Here is a 26,762-nt window from a genome sequence, read left to right as displayed (position 1 = left end):
GGAGGTCCTGGGCTGGTGTGGTTACAGGTGGTTTGCAGTTCTGAGGTCGGTTGGATGTACTGCCAAATTCTCTGAAACACCTTTAGAGATGGCTTATGGTAAAGACATGAACATTCAACTCACGGGCAACAGCTCTGGTGGACATTCCTGCAGTCAGCATGCCAGTTGCACGCTTCCTCAAAACTTGTAACATCTGTGGCATTGTGCTGTGTGATAAAACTGAGTATTTCCTTTTATTGTGGCCAGCTTAAGGCACACCTGTGCAGTAATCATGCTGTCTAATCAGCATCTTGATATGCCACAGTTGTGAGGTGGGACCGATTAGCTCGGCGAAGAAGTGCTCACTAACACAGATTTAGACAGATTTCTGAACAATATTTGAGAGAAAGAGGTCTTTTGTGTATATAGAAAATGTTTTAGATCTTCGAGATCAGCTCATGAAAAATGGGAGCAAAAATAAGTGTTGTGTTTATATTTTTCTTCAGTGTATTTGTGAACTTTTAAAATCAGTTTGGGGTTGTAATATACACCATCAATAAAGAGGTTAGGACCCGCTGGACACTAGGACCAGTGGACCCTCCCCGATTAGTCAAAGAGGAATGCCACCGTTTGTTTAAAATGTGATCACGGAGAGGTGTCATGGGTTGTCAGAGATTGTCATTTCAACTTTAAGAACTGACGTGGACCAGCTCCCAGCCATTTGTGTTAAGAGCGTGGATATCTACTGTGGATGGACAAAATGATGGCTCCCGGATTGACTGGCTGTATTGCCGGCCAGTACACCAGTCAATCCAGGTGTTTTTTTTATCTACAAATTAACGACTGAAGAAATTTGTAATCTTGCATAGAATTAAAAAAAAAAGAAAAATTGTCTACTGGAGTGAGATGTAGCACCACTGTGAGAGACAAACAGGGTGCTTGGACCAGTGCTACATTTGTAGGAGCAGTTAGCAAGTAAGGGAGCCTGTATATGAGGTCTGTTAGAAAGATCTGACCTTTTTATTTTTTTCAAAAACCCTGATGGATTTGAATCATGTGTGCTTGCATGAGCAACCTTGAACCTTCGTGCACATGCGTGACTTTTTTCATGCCTGAGGATGTGTCATTTGCTTTAAGCAGCCTTTGTGTGAGGTGTGTGTGTGCTAGCGTTTTTTTCATTCCAGGAAAAAAGACGGAAACACTGGAAGCAGCGTGACTGCATCAAATTTTGCCAGAAACTGGGCAACAGCTAGTGTGGAAACCATTCGATTATTCAGACGGCTTTCGGTGACGATCCTATGGGCATCACACAGATTAAGGAGCGGTACAACCGGTTAAAGATGTCTGCACAACGGTGGAGAGCGAGCCGCGCTCCGGGCGGCCATCACACCTGCTGAAATGACCAGATCATTTCCAAAGTGAACGCTGTGGTGATGCGGGACCGTCGTGTGACTATCCAAGAAATTGCAGAAGAGGTGGACATCAGCACTTTTTGGCACATTCCACTGTGACAGACGATTTGGCCATGAAACAGGAAAGTTGGCCGGTGACATCTTTCCTGAAGCTTCTGACGGCAGAGCAAAAGCACCTTTGTGTTGTAGTCTCACAAAGTGCTTCTCAGGACCCTGCCCATAAGTATTTGTGCGGAGAATAATCCATTCCTGTGACAGGTGAGTTTCTCAGAGTCGGGTCGGAGTTGGTTTGTCTGGCCTTCTTTAACAGATGTTTTACTGTCTTTACAGTTCTCTCAGCAAGGCCATTTGACTGAGCATAGCCGGGACTTGAGCGAGTGAGTTTAATGTCCCATGCCATTGCAAACTTCATGTCCTGACTTGCGAACGGCACATGGTCACAATCAATCTCTTTTGGTATTCCAACTCTGGCGAATACCGATTTCATTTTGCTACGACTGTGTGTGCTGTCTTGTCTCTGATGTTTAGCACCTCTGGGTATTTGGAGAAATAGTCTGCTATCAGAAGAAATGACTGACCTGTGATCTAAAATATGTCAGCTCCCACCTTCAGCCAAGGAAGCTCTTGGATTTCTTGAAAGACCATTGGTTCCCTCTGGTGGCAGGGTTGTAACTGTTGGCAAGTTGTACATGATTCAACCATTTTTTCAATGTCTCGTGTCATACCTGGCCAATAACAGTGCATTCTGAGCAGAGCCTTAGTGCGCTGCATGCCCTGATGAGCAACATGCAGCTTTTGTTACGTCAGGCCTCATTTTTCTTGGTAGAATAATCCTTTTAATACGCCTCTCCATGGCATATTATAAAAGCGCACAGTAGTGACTAGTCTTGTCCAGCTTTATTTGCCAATAGCCGTCTTTCTCATCCAGCCCAGTGAAGATTTACCTTCCTGCAGGCTTGCACAACACCTGCTGTAGGGATTGAGTAATGCTGTCTCAAAATGGCTTTAAGTCTGTAGGATCTAAGCAAACTCAGCTTCTTCTGTTACACCACTTGCAGTAATATTTGAAAGCGCTGTTCCCATCTTCTCCAGTTTTCAGTGTTGTTGGCTGTTAGCACCAGTGGGGAAGGTAGTCTGAACTGCTCCATCTCTCCTCTGCTTCTGAGCAGGACTGCCCGGTCACTCGTGTTAGCAAAAGTTTGTGTCTACCTTCAGCAAAATGGCGCACTGGACCAACTTCTGACACCATGTAGTAGTTTGCTGTCTTCATCATTCAGTGATGTGCGCCATGTGTGGTGAAGACTCAAGGACGACATGAAGCTTTATTGAGTGGACTTTTACTCGTGACATCTCTGGCGGCAGCCAACGTTGACCAACTCACATCACTCCAGCACCCACGCGACCATTATTTTATACAAGTACATGTGCGTGGCCCTATACGAGGTCTGTCCGAAAAGTAACGGACCTTTTTATTTTTTCAAAAACTATATGGATTTGAATCATGTGCACTTGCATCAGCCAAGCTTGAACCTTCGTGCGCATGCGTGAGTTTTTTCACGCCTGTCGGTTGCATCATTCACCTGTGGGCAGGCTTTGAGTGAGCACTGGTCCAGCCCCCTCGTCGGATTTTCATTGTCAGGGAAATGGCTGAGCGACTGCCGCTTTGCTCCATGAAAATTTTTTCAGAAACTGAGACAGCCAGGTGGAAACCATTCAGAAAATTCAGTTGGCTTTCGGTGAGGATTCTATCGGCGTCACACAGATTAAGGACCATTACAACCGGATTAAAAACGGCCCACACCGGCGGAGGAATTTGCGCGTCGGGATGGAGCCACTCATGGCGCACAACAAACACCTCCTTGTGGGAAACCATTCGGAAGATTCAGACAGCTTGCGGTGGCTTTTCAGTCGAGTGAGCATCCGAGAAATTGTGTAACAGCTGGGCATGTCACAACTTCTCCTGTGAGACTTCCAACACGGACGTGTTTGTTGTGCGCCATAAGCGGCTCCGTCCCAACGCAGGAATTCCTCCGCACGTGTTTCATTACAAAATCTCCTGTAACAGTGGAATGTGCCGCAAAAGTGCTAATGTCCACATTTTCTGTGATTTCTCTGGTAGTCACACGACGTGCCGGATCAACACAGCCTTCACTTTGGAAGTGATCTGGTCGTTTCAGCCTGTCAATGGCTGCTCGGAGCGCAGTGCGCCCTCCGCCGGTGTGGGCCGTCTTTAATCTGGTTGTAATGGTCCTTAATCTGTGTGACGCAGATAGAATCTTCACCGAAAGCCATCTGAATTTTCCAAATGGTTTCCACCTGGCTGTCTCACACAGTTTCTGAAAAAATTTTCATGGAGCAAAGCGGCAGTTGCTCAGCCATTTCCCTGACAATGAAAATCCGACAAGGGGGCTGGACCAGTGCTCACTCAAAGCCTGCCCACAGGTGAATGACGCAACCGACAGGCATAAAAAACTCACGCATGCGCACATGATTCAAATCCATATAGTTTTTGAAAAAAATAAAAAGGTCTGTTACTTTTCGGACAGACCTCGTATACTACATAGTCTAGACTTAAGACTCATCTATTCTTCTGGTATGGCTAGCATGGTACTATGCTTCCTGTCCTTTTAAAGTAATTTTATTTGAAAGGTTTCAACCTCAACTTTAAATTCTGGGTCTGTTAGGGGAGCTTAGGGCTAGCAGCCAGGGATCACCTTAGTTTGTTTTCATGTTGATGAATACCTTAGGTACTTTTTTCTGGCTGACTGATGCTACCATTTCCCTCTCTGTCCGAGGTATGAACGACATTGCCTGGATGGCAGGATTGATGGAACCAAACTGCAAGGGGCCAGACTGATTTGGAGACAAGGCCTGATGCAGGTGCTGCTGCACTCTGTTTGGGGGTGATCCCATCGCAGGGAGAGACCAACTTACTGCATGAGGAATGATTTATGACCCCCCCATCTGTCGTGCTGATGCCTGTGTGGACTTTGATTTCCTGTTTCGTCAGCTTTGTAAAACCTTGTTAGACTGGCCTAAGCAATGGGTCACCCCTTTTGAGTCTGGGCTGCTTCCTCAATCGAGTTTCTCCTTACCACTGTCGCCTGTGTGCTTGCTCGAGGGATTGATAAGGTTGGACCATACTTTTGAAGCACCTTGAGTTGCGATTTGGAGCTGTATAAACAAAAATTACATTCTGCTTCTCCCTCAGGAGGTGGCTCTAGATAAGTGTACAGCTCTTAGAGTTAGTCAGTACAATCTGTTCTTAAAGCTATATTGTTAACAGTGATATGTACTCTAATAATTTTGGCTCTTATGTTTAAGTCATGTATAGATTAGCCTTCACTGAGCTCAAGTCATTTTGAACATATTCTCAAATTTGACATGTCAACAATCATATGTTGACTAGGTCCTTCACACTGTCACTGTATAGCAAGTGAGAACCTCCCACCCCCACATTAGTGCAGCGTTTGAATCCCAGTACATTATACATTTAGTAGTTTACCGGTATCCAGATACTACCTTTAGTCTTGAAACTGGCTACAATTTCCTGTCCCATAACTTAGCTGGAGGCCTGATAACTGCAACTATCTAGCAGGTAAAGTCAAACCTAGTGGACATAAATGACAACTGTGGCAGCATCCACAGGGAACTCTTCCAATAATTGTGCACATGCCCTATATTGCACAGTGAGCAGTGTCAAAGCTATCCATGCAGGACATTGCATTCTAAGGCCCAGATGTTCAAGTGTAAGAAGCCAATACCACAATAAGAGTAATTTGAGACTTTAGTCCATTTCTACTGCCAGGTTACTATAGAGTTTTACTTGATTTTCATATGACTGGACTGTCATCCCAGAAGCATTTCTAATGTCTACTGTACATTACAGTTTTTCATGGAAAGTCATGAGGATGTTTAGCTAGCATATATACATACAAAATTCTCATTAGGCACAACAAAGTGCACATTGAACTTTAAATACTGAAGCAAATATTTAATGACTGCTCAATTTGATCAGTTACAGATTGGAAGAGTAACATTTATGCAGCCATGCTGTGATCCACAGAGGCAGACAGGTTGGATCAACGGTACAATATTAACACAGCAGAATCTGTTATCTCTTTGGAAGTGCTCCAGCCTTTGCTCCTTCCGTGTCTGTCCCAGTCAAATGAAGGGAAGTCTCCACACTGAATACCATCGCCCTCTGGGAAAAGGCCACCTCCTCCAATGCAGTACTACAAAACAAGTAGTCAGAGCAAAACCTTCAATTCAAGAGTGAAACCTGAAGTATGCAGTGACATTAACATTTAGTCCATAGGCCAAGCAGGTTGTTGGTACCACTTTCTGTCCAACATTTACAATCCAGCTTGAGTAGACAAAATGTACGATAACCAGTGTGGCAGCTCGGGTAGAGGTCAATGGAGGACTACAGAGGGGAAGCAGAAGGTTTCAGAATTTGAAACCTCAGGACACATTTGTCTGATTGTAGAGACTCCAGAAAGTTAGTTTGGACTATGACTGAATGTTCTAGAGTTAAAGTGTGGTAGTTTAAAAAATAAAAATCCCATCTCAAATGGTGACAGATCCATTTCAGTTTATACAGGGGTCAAAAGTTTCAGTTTTAACAGAAAGTGATTCAAATAATTGATTTTAGGTAATAGGGTTCAAAAATAGTTTGGACCATCTGTCATGCTCATTTATATTATAACAGCATTTTTCAGAATGCAATGGATGTCAGCCTTGACCTTTATCACTAAACATTCAGTCAAAAATGTTCCATTTTAATAATCCTACAAATCCAAAAATTTGTACTTTATCAAAACTGGAGCAATGTTAAACTATTGACCCCTGTAGAAAACAAGACATTTTTGCCCCATAACATTTAGTCAGTCTAAAGTACACCTTTCTGGAATCTTATCAGACAAATGTGGCACATTAATATTTGGAGGAGACCTGTCTATAGCAGCCATGCTGACATAGGAGTTACATTGTTGCGTAGGCTACCGATTGGGGCAAAACGACCTTGCGTCTTGGGCAACTCCAGCTGAATCAGTAAGTGGTTGCACAGTTTCATTACAGCATGGAGTTGGCATATTCACCACCTGTTGACTGCCTGATTCTTTAGAGCAGCCACCCCCACACTTGGGTGGGAAGTGTGCAGCCAACCAAAACTGTCAAGCATCAGTCATAAACTCAGATAACATTTAAGAAAAGAGCTTTGTGTTACTATATTCAAGATGTTTATTCAGTTTTTAAAACTGCCTCATGACCACATTCTGAAGTTACTGCATCAGACTTGAAGTGTTGCTGTCCAGTAAGTGGAATGAGCAGGCTATTCCAAGTAAATTTAATAAAGCAAGCGTTTTATTTTTGTTGCTATATGCCTTGAGAAGTTAGCTTTATTTCATCTGCTGCTGATATGAACCTGTCAAAAAGTTAAATTCAGTTTTTTTAATGCAACACAGTCAACATTAAATGGACAATTCTTTGTTTTAAGTCAGAGTGACCTTCAGTTAGCTAAACGTTGGTCCTAAGGTTATGTAGTTAAAAATTGCTGTTAATCTGTGGTACATTTGTGACACACTGGCCATTCCTTTATTTTGGCAGGTCGTCTCGTTCACAATAGAGACCGTTTAAGTCAGACATAACATGGAGTATCAGTATAAAACAGTAAAATCAAGGAGCCAAATACTAAAAAGTAACATGTTTCCAGGGATTTTTCAAGTGACCTTATGTGAATCCCTCATTGGAATCAAACGGGACAACTTCAGAGCCTGTTGCAGTGTTCCAGGTTGAAGGGGCAGAGTAAGAATGCCTTTTTGCCAAGCTTTGTACATAAATTTGAAGATACGAGGTCTGTGATAAAAGTAACGGACCTTATTTTTTCAAAAACCATATGGATTTGAAGCACATGTGATTACGTCATTCGCCTGTGGGCAGTCTTTGAGTGAGGAGTGCCCCACCCTCTCGTCGTTTTTTCATTGTTTAGGAATGGCTCAGAGACTGCTGCTTTGTTTGATAAAAATTTTCAAAAACTGTAAGGCACAACTGAATGGACACCATTCGATAAATTCAGCTGGTTTTCGTTAAAAATTTTAACGACTGATGAGAGATTTTGGTCTGGTAGTGTCCTTTAAGTACGGCCCATGGTGCCTGACGGTGATCTGCGCTTCGAGGCGGCAGCGTCTCGCCGTTTCAAGTTGAAAACTTCCACATTTTAGGCTCTATTGACCCAGTAAGTCGTCAGAGAACTTTAAGAAGTCGGCATGAGGAGTTTATTCGGACATTCCATTGTTAACGGACATTTTGTAATGAAAGAATGTGCGGGCAGAGTCGCATGTCGGGCCGGACCCGACCGCAGGGGGTCGCGACAGGAAAAACACCTCCGTTGGAAACCTTAACGGGCAAGTTGGAACATGCCCAAGCTGTTAAACAATTTCTCAGTTACTCACTTGTTGAAAGCCATCAAAAGCTGCCTGAATTTTACAAATGTTTTCAACACGGAGGTGTTTTTCCTGTCGCGGTGCACACAGATTCGCCGAGTCGTCACGGAAACAACTCGGCGAATTTGCGCGCATGTCTTTCATTACAAAATGTCCTTAAACAGTGGAATGTCCGCATAAAGTCCTCATGCCGGCCTCTTCTGAATCTTCTGTTCTCTCTTGACGTCCTGGGTGAATTAAGCCTTAAATTAGAATGTTTTCAGGTCGAAACAGGCCGACGACAGCGCCTGGAAGCGCTGCGCGACGTCCGGCTCCGTGGGAAGTCCTTACGCCGACAGAAACACCCCATAATCTTTCAGCCGTTAAACTTTTCACCGAAAACCAGCTGAATTTCTCGAATAGTGTCCACTCGGATATCCCTCATAGGTCCAGAAAAAAAATGTTGATAAAGCAACGCGCGCCGTCCGCAGCGGCTATTCAGACAAAGAGATTCCGACGGCACTCCTCACTCAAGGCCTGCCCACAGGCGAATGACATCACCGACACGCGTGAAAAAACTCACGCATGCGCACGAGGGTTCAAGCTTGTCTGACGTAAAAACATATGAATCAAATCCATTTATTTTTGAAAAAAATAAAAAGGGCCGCTTTTTTCATCACAGACCTCGTATAGCACTGATTTGAATGATATTCTGTTTAAGTTAGCATCCTATTTGTTCCATGACTTTATACAATCTTGTGGTGTTCACTCACATGTTCAGTGTTGCATCCAGCTGGTTTGACCCCGGAGCAGATTGCCATGGCTGCACGCTCATTGTTTATTGGTCGGAATGTGATGAAGCCTGCTTCAAATTCCCCTTTATGACGGAAGACACCACTTTGTTTAAGGATTAACTGGTAGAGTGAGATTCAAAGCTTCTTATCCACCAAGCTGTCTGCACTACAAAGTACATCAAGATGGATTTAAAAAAAACAAAAAAGTTATGAACATGATTCAAATGTCTGTGCTACATGCCAGTTTGTGCCTCCAGCATTTGTGCTGTTGAGGTTCAATTGTGTCATCTTACTTCTTGTATTTGGGCCATACAGCTTTGCTGTTGACTTCTCATCCCCGTAGTCATACACTATTGGAACAGCTGGGCCTCTATCCCTGCATGAGCCTCTATTAAACTGCACACGATATCTCTGAAAGACCAGAATGCAATAGGTTAAAATAAAAACTTGCAGGCTACCAGTGTGTGAGGACAAATTTCATTTGCCACTTACTATAAAGAGTTGATAGAGATTTCCCCCATTCAGTCTGAGGAAGTGGTTGATGGTATGGTAGCGCAAGATTGAGCCCAGATTCCAGTATTCCATTGGAGACATGCCACACAGACACATCCCCTGCAAATATGTCATAGTAACCTGGATTCTGTTAATGGACATGCACATGTCACTTTAGTCTCACCACAGTTTTCAAAGAGTTTGCCATTTGATAAAGCAGCACTGTAAGCCAGCCAGCAGAAACATGCTGGTCATTGAATGACTCTGCAGGTAGTCTGCTGTGATAAAACCCCTGGCAATAATTATGGAATCAACGGCCTCGGAGGATGTTCAGTTTAATTTTGTAGAAAAAAAACAAAAAAGCAGGTCAGACATGACAAAACTAAAGTCATTTGAAATGGCAACTTTCTGGCTTTAAGAAACACTAAGAAATCAGGAAAAAAAAAAGTGTGGCAGTCAGTAACAGTTACTTTTAGACCAAGCAGAGGGGAAAAAAAATATGGACTCAATTCTGAGGAATAAATTATGGAATCACCCAGTAAATTTTCATCCCCAAAACTAACACCTGCATCAAATCAGATCTGCTCGTTAGTCTGCATCTAAAAAGGAGTGCTCACACCTTAGAGAGCTGTTGCACCAAGTGGACTGACATCATGGCTCCAACACGAGAGATGTCAATTGAAACAAAGGAGAGGATTATCAAACTCTTAAGAGGGTAAATCATCACGCAATGTTGCAAAAGATGTTGGTTGTTCACAGTCAGCGGTGTCTAAACTCTGGACAAATACAACATGGGAATTGTTAAGGCAAACATACTGGTAGAAAGGTGTCAAGACAGAAAACTTAAAGAAATATGTCTCAAAAAAAAAAAATGAAAACGAACAAAACAAATGAGGAACGAATGGGAGGAAACTGGAGTCAACGTCTGTGACCGAAGTGTAAGAAACCGCCTAAACGAAATGGGATTTACATACAGAAAAGCTAAATGAAAGCCATCATTAACACCTAAACAGAAAAAAAAGGATATAATGGGCTAAGGAAAAGCAATCGTGGACTGTGGATGAAAGTCATTCAGTGATGAATCTCGAATCTGCATTGGGCAAGGTGATGATGCTGGAACTTTTGTTTGGTGCCGTTCCAATGAGATTTATAAAGATGACTGCCTGAAGAGAACATGTAAATTTCCACAGTCATTGATGATATGGGGCTGCATGTCAGGTAAAGGCACTGCGGAGATGGCTGTCATTACATCATCAATAAATGCACAAGTTTACGTTGATATTTTGGACACTTTTCTTATCCCATCAATTGAAAGGATGTTTGGGGATGATGAAATCATTTTTCAAGATGATAATGCATCTTGCCATAGAGCAAAAACTGAAAACATTCCTTTGCAAAAAGACACACAGGGTCAATGTCATGGCCTGCAAATAGTCCGATCTTAACCAATTGAAAATCTTTGGTGGAAGTTGAAGAAAATGGTCCATGACAAGGCTCCAACCTGCAAAGCTGATCTGGCAACAGCAATCAGAGAAAGTTGGAGCCAGATTGATGAAGAGTACTGTTTGTCACTCATCAAGTCCATGCCTCAGAGACTGCAAGCTGTTATAAAAGCCAGAGGTGGTGCAACAAAATACTAGTGATGTGTTGGAGCGTTCTTTTGTTTTTCATGATTCCATAATTTATTCCTCAGAATTGAGTGAGTCCATATTTTTTTCCCTCTGCTTGGTCTAAAAAAGTAACCGTTACTGACTGCCACAATTTTTTTTTCCTGATTTCTTAAAGCAAGAAAGTTGCCATTTGAAATGACTTTAGTTTGTGTCATGTCTGTGATCTGCTTTTTTTCTACAAAATTAAACAACTGACATGAAACATCCGAGGCCGGTGATTCTATAATTTTTGCCAGGGGTTGTATGCTCTCCAACTCTGTTGCAGGTCATTTATCACTGTAGGAAAGGGGTTTCATTCAGTACTAGTTGTTGCACTGCAAGTCAGTGTACTCATTTCAGATACATTATGGAGAATAGTATGGTTATGGCAGGCAGCAGTTCAAGCATTAATGGTGGAGTCAGACAGACCATAAATAAGACAAATGTTAGTGGGTTTTGATGCAGTCCATAAAACAAACAGCAACATGTGCAAGCAGTATTTCAATGAGTTCACTGGCTGCTGTGACAGCTGTGCTATTCACACTTTAGACTCCAATGTGTGAGAGACTAACGATTGCAGCTTGAGATCTACAACCCTGGCAAAATTATGGAATCACCGGCCTCGGAGGATGTTCAGTTTAATTTTGTTAGAAAAAAAAAAAGCGATGCACGACATGACAAAACTAAAGTCATTTCCAAATGGCAAACCTTTCTGGCTTTAAGAAATCAGGCAAAAAAAAATTGTGGCAGTCGCTACGGTTAGTTTTTTAGACCAAGCGGTGGGGGGAAATGGACTCACTCAATTCTGAGGAAAAAATTATGGAAATCGTGAAAAACAAAAGAACGCTCCAAGAATCACTAGTATTTTGTTGCACCAACCTCTGGCTTTTATAACAGCTTGCAGTCGAGGCATGGACTTGATGAGTGACAAACAGTACTCAATCAATCTGGCTCCAACTTTCTCTGATTGCTGTGCCAGGATCAGCTTTTCTTCAACTTCCAAAGATTTTCAATTGGATTAAGATCCGGACTATTTGCAGGCCATGACGTTGACCCTGTGTGTCTTTTGCATGAATGTTTTCACAGTTTTTGCTCTATGGCAAGATGCTTATCATCTTGAAAAATGATTTCTATCATCCCCAAACATCCTTTCAATTGATGGGATAAGAAAAGTGTCCAAATTAAACGTAACTTGTGCATTTATTGATGTAATGACAGCCATCTCCCCAGTGCCTTTACCTGACATGCAGCCCCATATCAATGGCTGTGGAAATTTACATGTTCTCTTCAGGCAGTCATCTTTATAAATCTCATTGGAATGGCACCAAAAAAAAGTTCCAGCATCTTCACCTTGCCCAATGCAGAATCGAGATTCATCACTGAATATGACTTTCATCCACAGTCCACGATTGCTTTCCTTAGCCCTTGTAACCTGTTTTATTTCTGTTTAGGTGTTAATGATGGCTTTCGTTTAGCTTTTCTGTATGTAAATCCCATTTCCTTTAGGCGGTTTCTACACTTTCGGTCACAGATGTTGACTCCAGTTTCCTCCCAGTCGTTCCTCGTTTGTTTTGTTGTGCGTTTTCGATTTTTGAGACATATTGCTTTAAGTTTTCTGTCTTGATGCCTTCCTTGGTCTACCAGTATGTTTGCCTTTAACAACCTTCCCATGTTTGTATTTGGTCCAGAGTTTAGACACAGCTGACTGAACAACCAACATCTTTTGCAACATTGCGTGATGATTTACCCTCTTTTAAGAGTTTGATAATCCTCTCCTTTGTTTCAATTGACATCTCGTGTTGGAGCCATGATTCATGTCAGTCCACTTGGTGCAACAGCTCTCCAAGGTGTGATCACTCCTTTTTAGATGCAAACTAAAAGCAGATCTGATTTGATGCAGGTGTTAGCTTTGGGGATGAAAATTTACAGGGTGATTCTATAATTTATTCCTCAGAATTGAGTCCATATTTTTTTCCCTCTGCATGGTCTAAAAAGTAACCGTACTGACTGCCACAATTATTTTTCCTGATTTCTTATAGTGTTTCTTAAAGCCAGAAAGTTGCCATTTGAAATGACTTTAGTTTTGTGTCATGTCTGATCTGCCATTTTCTACAGAATTAAACAACTGAATGAACATCCTCCGAGGCCGGTGATTCCATAATTATTGCCAGGGGTTGTATGTGTAAATCATCGCTCATAAGCCTGCTAACAAGTCTTTCATTGGATTCAGGTGTGTTGGAACAGGGAGACAAGAGTGTCAGGAAGGTAGATCAAGGACTGAACTTGGGCACCCCTGGATTAGAGCATCTGTACCTTATAGTCATCTGAAGTGGCACCCTCTACTGTCCCAAAGATGTTCCTGTTTGCCCAGTTGTTATCTCCTGCTGGTATGTTGGGGTTGTTGCCCTGCTGACTGGACCAGCGGTCACCCACTGAGCACTTCCATAAACAGTGTTGAACACTTGCCACCAGCGTCCAGCCTCCACCATCAGTGGTCATGTCACAGAAAGCCTGATAGACCATACCGTTAGATGTTGACAGGTAGTACAGCCCATCTGGAAACAAGGGAGGAGAGAGGAAAACAAACATTAAGAGCCCACACTATGATTTATCACTGGTTATTTGTGTTAACATTAGCCATTCCCATGATGCCTCTTCCTACACTTACCTTCATGCATGTGATACCTGTCCAAGAGCTCCGACAGCTACGAGTGACATAACCAGACCTGCTCTTCAGCTTCGCCAAGTGTTTAAAGTCTGTTCTGGAAGCATTCACAACTATATTGACATTCCAGGTATCAGTAGCTACAAGGGTGCCAGTGCCATTTCCTGGAGGGATTAGACAAAAATAAATAAAATTAGAGAAAGTCATTTTAATGCACAGTAACCATAGATGTGTCATTACCAGTGCGTGCAGTAGACGACACATCCTCTACCCACACCAGAGCCACAGCCAGCCAGACTATAGAACACAACATGTCTGAAAACACATTTTACTGAGTGTTAGTGCACATAGAATTAAAAAAAAGTTAGAAAACAGGGAAGTTAGCATTATACATGAGTTACACCTGCCAGCATACACTAAAAGGGACTAATTTCAGAAGTGGAGGGACAGAGGAGTTCCACACCATCACATTGCACATCAGCTTAAACAATGTATGATAGAACCAAGATCCTTCAACCTGAACAGGCCAGTTGAAGCTCTTGCACCAGTTCCATTAGCAGTAATTATTAGAACAAACGGCTATCGGTACATACAGTATTTGTTATCCCTTGCAGTTGGCTTCATCCCACAGCATTTGTACATGGCAAGTGCGATAACATTGCAGACTCGGAGGTGCAGGCTTACTGAACCAGAGGTACCAGCTTTAGTGCCCAATCATGTTAAGGTTTTTTTTTTCCACTTCATGTAGGAAATGCAGCACAGTCATATTTATAGCTAGTTACAACTACAATGGAACTAGAGAAACTGCTTTAGGACAGTCACTTCTAGACAACTTTAGCCACACACACACAAAGCATCAGTTGCATAACTGAGATGGACCAGTCAGAAACAACTGCATCAATATAGTCACAGACAGCCACTTATTGTAACATAACCACTCATCTAAATTTTGGTTTAAGTCGTCATGCATTTAAGTAAACACTCTGAAATGGACAGAAAACTGATTACGTCAAGCAGCTTGTACAATTTACAGAGAAGGGAAATTAACAACTTAACTGGGACTGCACCCATGTAAGTCCAACATCCTCCCCAAATAACTCAAGTAAATCACAGATGAACAGGGTTTGATAAACAACAAAGAAGACTATAACTTGCCACTACTAAAAGTGGCAAATAACAAGAGTAAAATTTTAGAAGTACAAAGTTGCAAGAGCTGTAACAACAACCAAACATTAAGTCAAAATCACTACTAACCTCAAACACAGCAAACAATGTCTGCAATCACCCAAATGATCAAGCTGCTGAAGGCACAGGTTTTTTACCCAGTCTTGATTAGCCAAATAAGAATCAGGTGCATGATTATTATTGTGGCACAGGTGTGTAAGTAGGGACGTGCAGTCCATTTACCATTCATTTGAACCAGTTTAAGTGATAATTGTGTCTTATATTAAGTTTATTAGTTGAAGTCTAAACTGAAATTCAAATGGATTAAAATGTGATATGCAATTAAAATGGGTAGGCCTATAATTAGGCCTATATATATTTTTTCAGTGTACAGTAGTAAGAAACATGCGACCATTCTATTTACCCCGCAAATTTGGAAATGTCATAATTATTGCCGCGTATGTTCCGCCGAACGGTAAGGCAAATAACGCTGCCAGTCGCTGGCAGAATGTGTGCACAGTCAGCTTCAACGCACTCCAGGGGCTGCTGTCTTCATACTGGGGGACTTAAACCATTGTCGCCTTGAGCGAGCGCTCCCTGGCTTCCACCAGTATATTAAATGTAATACATGAAAGGATAACATCCTGGATAAATGTTTTGGCAACATCAAGAGTGCATTTAGAACTAAAGCACTCCCACCCCTGGCAAATTCGGATCATGCCACTGTCCATCTGATGCCCACATATAAAACTGTGCTCAAGTCCTCTAAGCCACTACACAAGACTGTCACAGTGGTCAGAGGACAGTGTGGAAACTTGAGAGGGTGTTTCTCCTGTACAGACCGGAGCATCTTTCACAGCCTTGAGTTGAATGAAGCCACAGAGACTACTACGGATTATATACAGTTTTGTGTGGATACTGTGGTGCCAAAAAAGACATTGTGCTTTTCCAAACAATAAGAATCACATAACCAAGGAGGTGAAAGCCAGTATCAACAAAAAGCGACTGGCTTTTAGAGACAATGACAGAGCTGCAGCAGCCCAGGCCCAGAAGGAACTTAATGTTGTGCTAGCCAATGCACGGAAAAGGGAACGGGACCGCTTAGAACATGGGCTTAAGTCCTTGGATAACAAAAAACTTTGGGACTCTATGAAAAGGATGACGGGCATGAACACAAACAAACAGCAATTAATTACAAGGAATGATGAAGATTTTGCCAACAACTTAAATGATTTTTTCTTGAGATTCAACAGGGAGAATGATGTTGAGTGTGAACCAGTAGCTGACTTGGGGCATGCATCTGAAATGAGTAGCTTTGATATTGATCAGCAATGTATCCAAGCCATTTTTAGTAAAGTGTCTTCTACCAAAGCTGCAGGACCAGATGGCCTGTCAGCTTTTTTACTGAAAAACTGTGCACAGGAACTTTCAGAGGCATGGTGCCCTATTTTCCAAATGTCAGCTTTGAGTTGTTCTGTTCCTCTATGCTGGAAGTGGTCGACCATTATACCCATACCAAAAATTCCTGCCCCGGCCACCAATAAAGATTATAGGCCCGTGGCTTTAACCAGCATTGTTATGAAATGCTTTGAGAAGGTAATGGTCAATAGACTCAAGTTGGAAGTGTCCAAGTCTCTTGACCCGATGCAATTTGCATATAAGCAGGGACTTGGCACTACAGATGCCACTGTGTGTATGTCACACATGATTTATAAGCACTTAGAGAATGCTGATTGTTACGCACGTGTGTTATTTGCTGATTTCTCGTCAGCCTTTGACACAGTTCACCCTCATCTTCTAGTCCAAAAATTGAGAGACCTTAATGTTAGCTCCTCCCTTGTTAGGTGGTTTCACTCCTTTTTAACTAATAGGTCACAGCAAGTTTGAGTAAACAACTCCTTGTCTAAAGCACAATCCTGTAGCACGGGAGTGCCTCAAGGGGCTGTAAGCTCTCCCATTCTTTTCACCCTATACACCAATGGCTGTAGGAGCATAAATCCAAGCAACAAAATCTTGAAATTTTCAGACGACACAATTATTGTGAGCTTACTTTCAGTTGGTGAAAGTCCGTCAGTTTATTTTAATGAAATCGACTCCTTTCAGTCTTGGTGTGAGGAGCACCACTTGACTCTAAATGGGATTAAAACCAAAGAAATGGTCTTTGATCCAAAAAGACTCCTGCCCCATGACCCAGTAATCATTGGAGGCAGGGAGATAGAACAGGTGGAGTCAGTGAAATATCTGGGCATCTATGTGGATAATCTTCTGAGGTGCAATGTGCATGTGGATTTTTTATGTAAGAAACTTTCCCAAAGACTCCACTTCCTCAGAAGACTTAGATTGTTTGGAGTAAGCACCCGAATCATGGTTTGTTTTTATAATGCGGTGCTGGAGAGCCTCATTAGATATGGAATAGTGGCCTGGTTTGGCTTACTCACAGTGCAGGGTAAAACCAAAATAGGACAGCTTGTAAAAAATGCAATGAAAATCAGAGGACAGAAGGAGTTTCCTTCTCTCCAGACAATTTTTGAAACCTCTGTCCTGGCACAAGCTAAAGCCATAATCAGAGAACCCTCCCATCCACTGCACAGTGAATATACTCTGCTACCTTCTGGGAGGCGCTATCGAGCGATCAAGCACCGCAGTAACAGGTTTAAACTCTCTTTTGTTCCCACGTCAGTGGCTTTGTTAAATAAGGCAAGACAGTAGGAATGTGGTTTTTTAATTGTTGAATTGTAATTATAATGTTATTTATTGGGCAGGTGCAATATACTGAAGTCACTTTATCTGCAAATGCACTTTACTTGGGATTGTGCAATATCATGACATGGTCATATTCTTTTTGTTGAAATCATGCAGACCAGCTGACTGTTGTACCGTTGTATGTGTATCCGGATGTTAAATGTTGTGAATGTTGTGTATGTGTCAAACAACACTGTGAGCCCAAGACAAATTTCCCTGTGGGGACAATAAAGTTTAACCTAACCTAATTAATCAGTGAAATCACCAGTGAAAACACCTTGTGGAATCAGTGGCTGCAAAGAAAACCTGCACCCTCTTGGCCCTTTCTGGAACAAGTTGCCCACCCCTGAACTAGGGGATTAAGGACCTTGCCCAAGGGCCTTTAGTGATTTTCCGGTCGGGCTGGGATTTGAGCCGAGGATCCTCTGATGTCAAGCCCAACGCGTAACCACTAGACCATTACATCGCCTATGGGACACAAATGGGAAATATTCATGATTTATGCATGAATCTGGTTATGTATTTAAAACACGTTGTGTTTATGAGTAGCCTACTGTTACCTCAATGTCATTTGTACCTGTTTCATCATTTGTACCTGTTTCATTTACACTTGACTGACATTAACCTCAACTGAAGTTTATATCCAGGTGCTGGTCATATAATTAGAATATCATGAAAAAGTTGATTTATTTCAGTAATTCTATTCAAAAACTGAAACTTGTATATTATATTCATTCAATACACACAGACTGATATATTTCAAGTGTTCATTTCTTTGTCATGCACTCACAGAAATATTTAACCCTAACTTTTAAGATTTATGTAATTTTATTACATGACAAATTCCCATATACTTTTTTAGATAATTTTAATACAAACCTACCAAATAAACCTTACATGATGCATATTCATTACTGTACTAAATCCTATTTATTTGAAATGCATAATCCTCAGCTTTATGTATTTAGTATCAATAAAATATAATTACTCTAAATAAGTAATAATGACAGTATTTATTTAAAATACGAGGTCTGTGATGAAAAAAGTGGTCCTTTTTATTTTTTTCAAAAAATAAATGGATTGGATTCATATGTTTTTACGTCAGACAAGCTTGAACCCTCGTGCGCATGCGTGAGTTTTTTCACGCGTGTCGGTGACGTCATTCGCCTGTGGGCAGGCCTTGAGTGAGGAGTGCTTCACCCCGCCCGTCGGAATCTCTTTGTCTGAATAGCCGCTGCAGACGGCGCGCGTTGCTTTATCAACATTTTTTCTGGACCTGTGAGGGATATCCGAGTGGACACTATTCGAGAAATTCAGCTGGTTTTCGGTGAAAAGTTTAACGGCTGAAGAGAGATTATGGGGTGTTTCTGTCGCTTTAAGGACTTCCCACGGAGCGGGACGTCGCGCAGCGCTCCCAGGCGCCGTCATCAGCCTGTTCGAGCTGAAAACATTCTAATTTAAGGCTTAATTCACCCAGACGTCGTGAGAGAACAGAGAAGATTCAGAAGAGGCTGGCATGAGGAGTTTATGCGGACATTCCACTGTTAAGGACATTTTGTATGAAAGAACGTGCGGACGAATTCGCCGAGTCGGTTCGGTGACGACACGGCGAGTCCGTCCGCGCCGCGACAGGAAAAAACCCTCTGTTGAAAACATTTGTAAATTCAGGCGGCTTTTGATGGCTTTCACAAGTGAGTATCTGAGAAATTGTTTAACAGCTTGGGCATGTTACAACTTGCCCGTTAAGGTTTCCAACGGAGGTGTTTTTCCTGTTGCGACCCCCCGCGGTCGGTCCGGCCCGACATGCGACTCTGCCCGCACGTTCTTTCATTACAAAATCTCTTTTAACAGTGGAATGTCCGCATAAACTCCTCATGCCGACTTCTTCTGAAAGTTCTCTGTTCTCTGAAGACTTACTGGGTGAACAGAGCCTGAAATGTGGAAGTTTTCAACTTGAAACAGCGAGACGACGACGCCTCGGAGAGCAGATCACCGTCAGGCGCCGTGGGCCGTCCATAAAGGGACACTAACAGACCAAAATCTCTCATCAGCCGTTAAAATTTTCACCGAAAACCAGCTGAATTTATCGAATGGTGTCCACTCAGTTGTGCCTTACAGTTTTTGAAAAAATTTTAATCAAACAAAGCAGCAGTCTCTGAGCCATTCCCAAACAATGAAAAATCGACGAGAGGGTGGGCCACTCCTCACTCGACTGCCCACAGGCGAATGACGTAACCGACAGGCGTGAAAAAACTCTCGCATGCCCACGAGGGTTCAAGCATGTCTGATGTAATCACACGTGATTCAAATCCTTATAGTTTTGAAAAAAATAATAAGGTCCGTTACTTTTATCACAGACCTCGTACATAAAGTATATTGTCTGAATTGCATAATAATTATGTTACCTATACAAGATAAATGGCAAAGGTAACATAATTGTTTGTTAATTGACAAAATGGGAATTTGTCATGTAATAAAACTGCATAAATCTTAATGTTAGGGTTAAATATTTCTGTGTGTCATTGATTGGTTTGTTGTTTTCATCCACTTCCACTCTTGCACCTGTCACGTGTCTTGTCTCTTTCATCATCCACTCTGTTTTCCTGCCTTCACTATCTTGCCCCATGCATATCTTTGTTCACTAGTCACGCCCCCCTTCCAGAACTTTGACACCTGCATCTGTTTCACTTATTACAGAGCAGTTATTTAAGCCCTCACAGTCTCACTGCCAGATTGTGTCTTTGTACACTTTCCAGCCTGTTCCTTGCCTCTGTTTTGCCTGCATGTATTTTGACTCTACCTTGTTTTTTTTCCTTGATTTTGCCTTGCCTCTGAAAGCATTTACACTGTGTTTTTTGACCTGTGACTGTTTATTGTACAATGTCTCAGCCTCTCACTTTTTTGCTACCTTTGCCTCTCTGCTGGACACCCGTGTACCGAACCCTGCCTGTTATTAAACCATTTGAACTGCAGTCTTGTGAGCTTGCATTTGTGTCCCTCTGGTTTGTGCCATGCCTGATAGGGATGGCTGTCATACATTTTGTGTAGGCCATATTACACTAAAGCTGGATTCTAAGTGTCATTTTGCCACCTTGCGTGGTACCGATTAGGTCCAAATTGATGATTGATTCATGGACTAAGCAGGCCATACTTTTAGCAGACATTACAAGTTTTGTCAGCACGCCCAATGAGATACTACGTCTGAAACTGGAGCGCGGGTATTTACATTCTCATGTTCATTTCACTTTTAGTAAGTCCAAATGTGAGTGTGAAAGATGGCTGACGCAATGTTTTTGTACGTACGCAACCTTAGTACATGTGGCCACGTTTCCTTGCAAGTCATGAAAGAATTTAACAGACACACACGGAGCTGTGATTCTTTTCAAAAAAAAAATTTTTTTTCATTTTGCACCTCAACCAGAATGGAGAAACTATAAATGAGACAGAAAGACACGCAACCAATCATATTTTGAGAATATAAAATGTCTGATATGTTGAATATGTAGTTTCTGTGTCACAACTTTCTGGGACTGATTACTTGTTGACAACCGGACACCAATCACAACCTCTGCTGATTGATTTTAAATGTAAATGACATCATTTTAATTAAAAAGTAACTGATTTATCATGACTATCAGCGGTAAAAGAGTAAACAGCAGCCTCAGTCATCTCTTTTGAAGCACTCCAGCCTTGCCCTCCGAGTCCATCCCAGTCAAATGATGGGAAGTCTCCACACTGCCTCCCATCTCCTTCAGGAAAATATCCGCCTCCTCCAACACAGTACTGAGGACACAAAAGATTATTGCACACAAATTAGGCTGAATAACAACTTTGTGTTCACTAACAGGAAGTCTGATGATGGATTCGCACTTACATGTTCAGTGTCGCATCCATTTGGTTTGACTCCAGAGCAGATTGCCATGGCTGCAAGCTCATTGTTGATTGCTCTGAACGTTATGAAACCTGGTTCAAATTGCACTTCAAAAAGAAAGAAGGAAAACATGACTTTAATATTTGCCTCATAGTACTGACTCCTTGTACATCTGAGAGCAGGATTTAAGGTTTGTTGCTACACACAACATGCTGTGTCATGCTTTGTACCGGTGCTTTAGGTTTTTATGGTTTTCTGGTGCTGGGTTTTTTCCTGCCTGCTCTTTTTCTGTCCCTATCTCTCTTGACTGTGTCTCTTGGTGCTTGGTGGTGGGCGTTGCATTCAGTTTTGCCACACCCAGTTCTGGATCTTTCCATACACCTGTTTCTAATCTGCATCTCATCACGTGGGTGTATTATGTCCCACTGGTGGCACTACTCCTTTGCCAGATTGTTGCGCCTTGTGCCTTCGCTTCCAGCCTTGTACTCCATGTCTCCAAGTCCTGCTACCACGTTGTATTCGACCACCTGCCTGTTTGTATTGACCATGCCTTAAGCCTTATGTTTTTGATCTGTTTGCTTGTTTTGGACTGCCTTGCTGTGTACCGGACCCCACTGAATCCTTCAGTAAACGCCTTTAGGAACCAAGCTACGTTGTTGAGTCCTGCAATTGTGTCCAGACATTTCTGTCCACATTCCTGATAATGCTGTATAGTAGTGAGGCCTGCTGTCTAGGGATGGGTATCGAGAACCAGTTCCTTTCGGGTATCGTTAAGAAATGATTCGATCCACCAACATCAATAAGCTTTGTGCTTAATGATTCTGTTATCGGTCCTTCAGAGTGGCCGTTGTTTTGGCGGGTGTTTGTCAGGAAAATGATCATTTCTCTACATTGATTACAGACCCTGCAGCGGGTCCTTAATTTTTCTGCAGCGCGGCTTTGCTTTGAACCTTGAACCAATCGAAGCGTGGATCGCAGATTGAAGCAATGCTTCGGTCGATTGCTTCATTTATTTATTTATTTCGCTTAATTTTCCCCCGCTAAAACCCTAAAGAGCATACGTCTGTGAGTATTATTTACCTTTTCTATGTTAAACCGACCTGTTATGGTCTTCTGAAACAGTTGATAGATGTATTTTATAACTTAAAAAACGGGAGCGATGGTAACGCGTTAGCTTGTCTATGGCATTTTCAATGTTAAAAGTTAGCATTTAGCAGTTGCAGCCGTCATCACGTTCGGGTGCATTTGTTTTCAAATTGTAATATTCCTTAAATTTATTTTTGCTTATATATTAATAATCTGATTATTATATACAGTTTTAGAGAAAGAGACAAAAAGAACCTGAATAGAAACACAACAGAAAATATATAATAGCAACTAACATAAATAAATAAATACATACATACAGAAATAAATGTTTCCTGTGAACACCGAGTGACTCTCACACCTCCATTTCATCCCTGTCTTATTTAAGTTTAATGACAGTTGTTTCGGTCAAACCATATTTTCGATGTGTTAATTTCTTCAGTGATTTCCTCCAGAACTTTCTGCCAAACTAGAAAACTGCTGCATCCTAGTAAGAGCAGAATACTACTGGAATGAATCCGAATAAGGAAAGTTGTATTTTTTTTTCTCACCTAAATGGATGCTGCACTCACTCCAGTTATTGTCTGGATTAGTCCCAGATTGTATTTCAGAGCTTCTAGAATTCAAACATTTTCCGTGCAGGTGGTGTTGGGGGGTAATTTTGGGTTTCAGCTTTTTTTGTTTTTCACCACTTTCATCCCTGAATATGAGTTGTGATTCACTTTTGTGCGGATTACAGTTACTAACTGGGACTCCTGTCTTGCTGCGAGAAAGAAACGAGAATCATCCTCCGTTCTGTTCACACAGCTCCAAATGTTGCGCGGCTCTCTGACAAGTCAAGATAGAATGATAACTTCAAAGCAAAACACAGTTTTGTTTATTTTTATTTATGTCCAGAGATCAAGGATACAGTGACCAATTTCATATTTATTTACTTTAAGACTCAATGAAATACATAGAAAACCTGTAAAGTCTACTTTTAGTACAAAATTCACGAGGAATCGATAAGGAATCGGATCGATAAGCAGAATCGATAATGGCATCGATATCGATAAAACCTTATCAATACCCATCCCTACTGCTGTCTCACCCAGCTTGTGGTGCCTTACGTACCCACTCGTGATCTGCACTCTTATAGTGTGTTCACATAATTTCAGTCTTGAGTGCACACCCCACTGGTCAACACATATTTTTATCATCCCGGACTTGTCAGTGCTGTTATACTTTCTTCTGCTTTGCACTCACTGTTGGCATTACCAACACCATCTTATCTTGAATCCTCAACTACATAACCTTGAATTATTTTGGACTTCAAACTCCCTGCTTGCTGCAAACAGATTTACCATACAGGACCACGCTGTTTATACTTCTTAAAGGTGTTTTCCCATTAATTGTTTCACAAAACTGACAAAATGTTTAAAAAGATGTGGCTGGACATTCACCAAGACATGCTTTCAAGGCATTCCATCTCTTAAGATAAGCTTCTTACTTTGTGCATTTGGTCCATACAGCTTTTTTGTGGACTCGTTGTTTCCTTTATCATACACAATGGGAAAGGCTGGTCCTCTGTCACTGCAGGAGCCAACATTGTAGATCACCGGATATTTCTGAAACATCATGTGACAGGCTTGATGTCATAAAGAGACGTGAGGCATACTTTTGACTTTGTACACAGGTCTTCTTAATCTGTATTGTGTGGTCCATCATTACTTCACAAATTCTTATCTTACCTCAAAAAGCTTTAGAAAGTTTCCTCCATACAGTTTGAGAAAGGAGCTGTTGGTGTGGTAGCGGAGGATGGCGCCCAGCCTCCAGTGGTCCAATGAGAATTTATTAGGGACGTGCCACACAGACGTGTCCTCTGCCGTAATGTCATAGTAACCTGGATTCTGTAACCAAGCATACACATCTGTCATCATTCAAATTCTGGTTATGACAATATTTCTCGTGTTCGCTTCACAGAAGTAAGCAGTACTCCTTGTACAAGCAAGCAAACACAGACATTGATGAGGATATTGATGCAGATGAAATGTCATGTTTTATTAATTTGCAAGGATGTAAAATTAGATTTTTCTTACAGTTCATGTTCTGGTTATGTTTTGGTTTGATCTCCATGTTATTCTGTCCCTGCCACTATTCTCCATATGTTGTTATTCTGTTAATTCAATAATTCTCCTTTTGGTGTTATTATTGATTGTTTTTGTATTCTCTGGTCTTTTTGCTTCTGTCTCTTTGGTCTCTGGCTCCCTCTTGTGTCCTCTTTCTGCACTTTCATGTTTCAAATGGATTCAGTCTGAGTAATTTCTACAGTGGTCTATAATCCTCTGGTCTGTTCTCTGCATTGGGGGTCACACTGTTGTACTCAAGACCATTACAGTTTGACTGTGTATATTCAAAGTAGGTAGATAGTTTAAGCGGATGACCACTGAGTAACTTATAAGACATCTGAAAAACTCCTTTGTCCCTCAGGCCATCGTACTGTAAAACTCCTCACAGACAGAAAACAGGAAGGAGAGGAACAGTAGTAGCCAGTAAACCACTATTGATCAATATGTCTAGTATTTATTTTTATATTTGCAAACTGTTTTTTTTTTTTTTTTTACTTTCACTTTTGATACTCTGTGTGCTTCTTACCCTGCGTGCTGCTATACAATGCTGCTGGAACCTCAATTTCCCTGAGGGAGTCTTCCAAAGGGATCAATAAAGATCTATCTAGCTATCGCTTTGATATGTAGTTAATGTTAATACTTTCAAATATGATTAAAATAATTTGACCATTATAACTGGAATTATGCTGCTGGGACAAGCATATGGAATTATGCTGCTGGGACAGGCATGGGACATTGTGTTGGGGCAACATTTTGGGCCGGGGTTATTTATTTACCTCTGTGTTTTTCTGTTAAGTCCTTGTCACCTGTCGTGCCTGTCACCGGTGTCCATGGTGATATGTGTTGGTTGGCCCGAATGTATGTGTGCACACCTGTCTGCTGTCTGTGTTCATGTCAGCTGTGATGTCTCTCCCATGGTGTGCAAGTGGGTGTGGTTAGCGCGTGTGTGCACGCAATCCCTACCCATGTCTTGTTTGGTCATGGATGTATTCACACAGCCACCTTGGAGAATTAAAGCACTTGTTTTTTCTTTTTTTTTTTTTATGAACTTAACCCTTTGTGTCCTGGCTGCCTTGCACCCTGGGTCTTATCTTGAATGTTGTGCAAACCGTAACACAATGTGCATCTACTATTTTTTTCCGGAGGTTCCCCTCTCAGCCCTACTATTATGTCATGCCCCACATGACATAATAGTATTTCATGGCGTCCGTGGTAATCTCACACAGTGCAAACTCCACCTCCGTTTAAGCAAACCGAGCCGAAGCCAACGACTCCCAAAATTCAGGAAACATCAAAGTCACAACGTTCACCTTCATGATTGTATCGGAATGTTGTTCAAAAGTGTGGAAATTGATGATGGAAAACAAAACGAGACAATTTCCCACATCGACAACGCAATGGTGTATTGTTTATTTTTTGATCTTGGTTTAAAACTCACACACTTTGGAACAAAGTTTGGCACCACCCATCAAAAACAGAGCCGTCCCGGTGTGAAAACATCAAAAGGACCACGTTCCTGAACTATGACGAGACACACATTGATGTGTGTAGCAAGCACCTCAGCGCATTATTAAAAAAACATAAAACATAACACATTAACCACAAATTATAACTGGGTATGGTGGAATTATGTCCACAATGTCTATTACATATTGAATTATGTCCGCTGCAGTATTAACATTATGTTTGTCCCGGAAATCCTGTACCTTGTAATCACTGAAGTGGCACCTCTGCTGTCCCAAGGTGTTTCTGTTGGCCCAGTTCCATCTCCTTCTGGTATTGGATGTTGTTACCCTGCTGGCTGGACCAGCGGTCGCCTGGTGTTGCACTTTCCAAAAACACTGTTCTCATGAACGCTTGCCACCAGTGTCCAGCCACCTCCTGCAGTGGTCATATCACAGAACGTCTCGATAGACCATGCCGTTAGCAGTCATCAGGTAGTATAACCCGTCTGGAAATACAGTAAGCTGAATATTACAACAAAATAGCATTTGTTTCTTTTAATTATCACTGCCTATCTGAGCTCAAAAGCTAAATGAGCATTTGAAAGCATTGCAACACCTTTACTTATTAAGACATTTTTCTTTTCTGCACTCATTCAATTGTGATGCAGTTTGTTCACACTTACCCTCTTGCACCACAGTATGTGTCCCGGATCTCCTTACACTCCGGGCAACAAATGTTGACCGGTACTTCAGTCCTTTAAGAGCTCAAAATTTGCACGTTGCAGTTCAGAACTGTTTGAGCAGTTATGGTAACAGCTGTATCTTTGGACATTTTCTTTTTCTAGGAAAGTAATACAGTTTCACAAAATGACATATTGTAAGTCAAATGGCATGCACAGCATTTATATAAGACTGAATGCATGTGTGCTATAG

The 26,762-nt window shown here is 41.7% G+C and overlaps 2 pseudogenes; both read right to left on the bottom strand.

The window, feature by feature from the left end:
* Positions 1 to 5,473: 5,473 nt before the first annotated feature.
* LOC117526627 lies at positions 5,474 to 13,967 on the bottom strand (annotated as a pseudogene).
* Positions 13,968 to 20,784: 6,817 nt separating this feature from the next.
* On the bottom strand, positions 20,785 to 26,482 carry LOC117526626 (annotated as a pseudogene).
* Between the last annotated feature and the right edge of the window lie 280 nt (positions 26,483 to 26,762).

This window comes from Thalassophryne amazonica, chromosome 15 (genome assembly GCF_902500255.1).
Source record: "Thalassophryne amazonica chromosome 15, fThaAma1.1, whole genome shotgun sequence".
In the NCBI taxonomy this organism is placed as follows: Eukaryota; Metazoa; Chordata; class Actinopteri; order Batrachoidiformes; family Batrachoididae; genus Thalassophryne; species Thalassophryne amazonica.
Note: the sequence above shows the minus strand (reverse complement) of the source record. Positions and strands in the feature narration are given on the sequence as shown.